A 5,502-nucleotide genomic window follows, 5' to 3' on the forward strand; every position below is an offset into this window, starting at 1 on the left:
AACACTGCACAGTACAAGCGCAGCTTGAGCTTCTTGAGTCTGTTCAGTAAAGAGCGTTTTGATTGGTGGATTAAAAGCTCACCGCGATTGGCTGAACGGAACATCCTCCAAAAAAAGATATTTATGAATCTTAACCTGCCAGGAAGGTCTCAAAAATACCACACACAAATTCAAAGCAGTCCACGCATGTGTGACGATCTGCAAATGCAGATTCAACGATCCATAAATACATGTAACATCATTCATAAATGTGTGATGAAAATTAATTCAAGAACTTGATATATACATATTTGTGTAAACATTTTAAATTTATTTAGGTAAGATGCTTTTGTGTGAGCATTTGGGGAAATATTTATGCTTTTACTTCTGTATTTATGAATTGTGTTTTGAATTTACGAATCGGATTTTGTAAATGTAAATTGTGCTGTGAATTGATCAATTTTGTTTTATAAATGTAGTATTTTTGAGGCTGATCTGGCTCCATAAGTATAATACTAATAAACGTATTAAACATGACCTAATGATTAATAGATCATTATTTCATGTAAATTAAAATGCTTACAAATGTCATTCAACTTTTAATTCATATGATCATGCACTTTTCGAAATCTACAAATGATTTTAACAGATGTTATACAATGATTAAAAGCTTTTGTTAATGTGCAACACATTTGCTGCTATTGAGGTCTGATATGGGTAAGGTTAGGGACAGGTTTGGTGGTATAGGTAAGTTTATGGGTTGGTCAGAAGTGTACAGTGGTCAGAAGTGTACAGGGGTCAACTATTAGGGAACACGGTCTAATCTGTTTAAATTACACTGTTTTGATAAATGAACAAGTATATATTTGAGCAAGCATTAAGTGAAACTTAAACCACCCTTTACACAAATGTTGTTACAGCAGCTAAAAGTCCAGTGCCCATAAAGGTACTAAATGATTAGTAGACATTTATAAACATTTACAAATGATGAATAGTTTTCACTTTAGATTGGGTACTGCAAAAACATGAACAAATGATTCATAAATGATTTGGAAAGATGTGTAAATAAGGTGAATTCCGGTCATTTGGGGCACTTTTTTAACCATTGAGATGATTGCTCATAAAGGTATTAATGATTAGTAAATGTTTATAAACATTTACAGTTGATGAATAATTTCCCCTTTAGATTGGATACTGCAAAAACATGAACAATTAATACATGATTTGTTAAAATGTGTAAATAGAAGTCTACACAACAAACAGAGACCAATTATGTGATCTTAACAGACTGTGATTATGAGTTAATGAATATGTTAAGATGATTAGTTTGTGAAGTGCTTAAAATGACTAATTAAGCTATTTTTTCACAATATTTTTAAATGTAAAAAGAGCATTATAGTATATGAACTGAAGTTTAATAACATTTGTTAGCATTTAAAAGTACATTAACAAATAAGCTTTTAATCATTGTATAATTTCGGAATCTAATTTTAAAACGTGCATGATCGTATGAATTGAAAGTATAATGACATTTGTAAACATTAATTAATGATCGGTTAAGCATTATATAATATTTGTTAATGTTTTCATGAAGCTTTCAATCTGTCAAAATCATTTGTAGAAGGATTTCGAAAAGTGCATGATCATATGAATCGAAAGTTTAATGACTTTGTAAGCATTTCAATTTACGTTAAATAATGATCTGTTAAACATTAGGTGATGTGTAATAAGTACATTAGTAAACATTAATAAGCACATTATCACATATTTCTAGCTATGTGACTATATATTAATTAATGATCTGTTAAGCATTATATAATGTTTGTTAATGATTTATTAATGGAAGTTATTATAAAGTGTTGCCGCTTTTTGTCATGTTTTGGAGCTTGACAACTTCCGTCCCTATTTAATTTTATTTATGGATTATGACAGCATGTATTTTTATCTTGTGTTCCAAGGAACGCTTCAGCAACTTTGAAAAGATGTGAAGATGAGTAAATGGTAACAGAAGTTAAATAAACTCTTCATTGTACTGTCTTCACTCCCTCTGAAGGTGATGAGAGATGTTTGACATATGCCTTATAGATACTGTTTTGACAATGTTGAAACAACATTCTCCCCAGTTGAGCAAACTCTACTATTGCTATTCTACTATTAACTGTACTAACTCTACTATTCATTCACATATTTGTTGAATATATTTGAGTTTTAAAAGACTGATTTATACATTACATAACACATTGAATTATCGTACAAAAATAGAAATCCTGATCATGTGCAATTAATATACAGTATGGCATTAGTCATTACAGTACAGATTGGAAGAACCTTTGACTTATGGATAATTCCTTCAGATGAAAGTACCTCAGATATCCAAGACCTTACTCTAATGAAATTGCTTTTAAACTTCACTTCTGTCTCTGCTAGAAATTGGTGTCATCAGTCTCTTGAAATAAGCTGATTCATTCCAATTATACATCATTTAGGTGATCAATGACACATTGTTCTGTTCAGACATCGAGTCTGAAACACAGAAATCCATGAAGGATGAAAAATATCTGGTGATTTTAAACAGGCTGAGATGCTGGTAAAAATTAGGATTGGAACAGTTAATATTTTTTATGTTTTCTATTTAATACTTCACTGACTTCCACTGAGCTCTGGATTGTGAAAAGTGTCATTATATTAGTCATTACAGCCACAAATGAAAAAAATGATTCACACATACACACACACACACACACACACACACACACACACACACACATACAGGTTTGTTTTTGTGAAAAGTGGGGGCATCCCATAAGCGTAATGGTTTTTATACTGTAATACTGTATATTCTATTGCCCTACACCAACCCTACCCCTAAACCTACCCCTCACAGGAAGCTTTGTGCTATTTCAGATTTTCAATACACTCCATTCTGTGTGATTTATAAGCATTTTGAAAAGTGGGGACATGGGGTAATGTCCTAAAAAGTCACCTTCTCCTTGTAATACCTATGTCATACCTTTGTCATTATACAAATGTACAGTGGGTACGGAAAGTATTCAGACCCCCTTAAATTTTTCACTCTTTGTTATATTGCAGCCATTTGCTAAAATCATTTAAGTTATTTTTTTTCCTCATTAATGTACACACAGCAACCCATATTGACAGAAAAACACAGAATTGTTGACATTTTTGCAGATTTATTAAAAAACAAAAACTGAAATATCACATGGTCCTAAGTATTCAGACCCTTTGCTGTGACACTCATATATTTAACTCAGGTGCTGTCCATTTCTTCTGATCATCCTTGAGATGGTTCTACACCTTCATTTGAGTCCAGCTGTGTTTGATTATACTGATTGGACTTGATTAGGAAAGCCACACACCTGGCTATATAAGACCTTACAGCTCACAGTGCATGCCAGAGCAAATGAGAATCATGAGGTCAAAAGGAACTGCCTGAAGAGCTCAGAAACAGAATTGTGGCAAGGCTGATGAGACCAAGATAGAACTTTTTGGCCTTAATTCTAAGCGGTATGTGTGGAGAAAACCAGGCACTGCTCATCACCTGTCCAATACAGTCCCAACAGTGCAGCATGGTGGTGGCAGCATCATGCTGTGGGGGGGTTTTTCAGGTGCAGGGACAGGACGACTGGTTGCAATTGAGGGAAAGATGAATGCGGCCAAGTACAGGGATATGCTGGATGAAAACCTTCTCCAGAGTGCTCAGGACTTCAGACTGGGCCGAAGGTTTACCTTCCACCAAGACAATGACCCTAAGCACACAGCTAAAATAATGAAGGAGTGGCTTCACAACAACTCTGTGACTGTTCTTGAATGGCCCAGCCAGAGCCCTGACTTAAACCCAATTGAGCATCTCTGGAGAGACCTAAAAATGGCTGTCCACCAACGTTTACCATCCAACCTGACAGAACTGGAGAGGATCTGCAAGGAGGAATGGCAGAGGATCCCCAAATCCAGGTGTGAAAAACTTTCCCAAAAAGACTCATGGCTGTATTAGATCAAAAGGGTGCTTCTACTAAATACGGACCATGTGATATTTCAGTTTTTCTTTTTTAATAAATCTGCAAAAATGTCAACAGTTCTGTGTTTTTCTGTCAATATGGGGTGCTGTGTGTACATTAATTAGGAAAAAAATTAACTTAAATGATTTTAGCAAATGGCTGCAATATAACACAGAGTGAAAAATTTAAGGGGGTCTGAATACTTTCCGTACCCACTGTATGTCCTCATTTGTCACAAAAACGCGCGAGCGCGCACACACACACACACACACACACACACACACAAAGCAAAGCAAAGCCTTAATTTTCAACCTCATATAAACTTGTTTGTGTAAGCCAACTATGACTTACACAAGCTAACTATTCTTGTGCAAACTATTCAGAACTGTCATTTTTAACTAGTCAGAGTTTAACTAGTTGTGTAAACTATGATCACAACTTTCTAGTGAACTATAAGAGTTCCCCCCCTTACTCCAGTAATAAGTTAAATGAAATATTAAAGGATAGATTACACTGCTATACTATTACTATTACTATTATACTATTAGTCATATACGGTAAAAACTTAAACCATACATGTTTTAAGGTACAGTAGATATCAAAACCTATATTCAACATGATATATTTAACCCTGTATTTCATTAAAATGTCTAAAGAAGGCAAGGTTAAGAAGGACTTAATGATTTTTTTGATGTCAAACTGTCAAATGCCAACACAATGTTTCTAGCTGCTGAGATAACATGTGTCTAGTCCATCTTGACCTTGTCTTCTACTGTCTTTGAAATGGAGTCAATGCAGAACTATAAGTCACATTCTGTGGCAGAGTATAATATGCATATCTCACATGAATATCTCCACACCACAGTAACCATATGCACATGGGTCACATATGTGCCGTCTCTTTCAAGACGGAGAGAGCAAAGTCCATTACAGGTCCAAAACGTGTGCTGTCAGTAGATCACTGTTCTTTTCTTCCTTTGGGACCCAGACCACCCCCCTCCCCCTTTTTTTGCTTTGCTTTTAGGCAGAGGCGGATTTAGTTAATTGGGGGCCCCAGGAAAAATATAGGATTATATATATTTCAGCGTAAGCCTGTGTGCAAAGGCTGTCTAATTCTAAACTTTAAAATACATTTATTTTTAGTTGTTTTAACTACAAATTTAAATAAAACTGAAAAAATAATGAAAAGGCAATTATACATTTACACACCTAAAATACATATATCAAGAGCATGCTCACAGATGAGAAAAAAACAGCGTTGGATGAAGTGGATTAAAGCCCTGCACGGGTCTCAAATATAGGCCCTAGCCCGTCTTTTTTCCCACAAAAAGCTTATACTACTGTTTCAGCTATTAAAATAGTTCAGTTTTGTATGTAATGGAAAAGTGATTATATTTTGTTTCATTTTTTTATAAAGTAAATTTAGAAAAACATTTGGAGTATTTTTTGTTCGTTAAATGTAAAAAACATTTTTAAGTAAAGGCCAGCGGCAGACAGTGAATTGATC

This window comes from Sinocyclocheilus grahami, unplaced genomic scaffold, assembly GCF_001515645.1.
Source record: "Sinocyclocheilus grahami isolate Dianchi unplaced genomic scaffold, SAMN03320097.WGS_v1.1 scaffold2.1, whole genome shotgun sequence".
Taxonomy (NCBI): domain Eukaryota; kingdom Metazoa; phylum Chordata; class Actinopteri; order Cypriniformes; family Cyprinidae; genus Sinocyclocheilus; species Sinocyclocheilus grahami.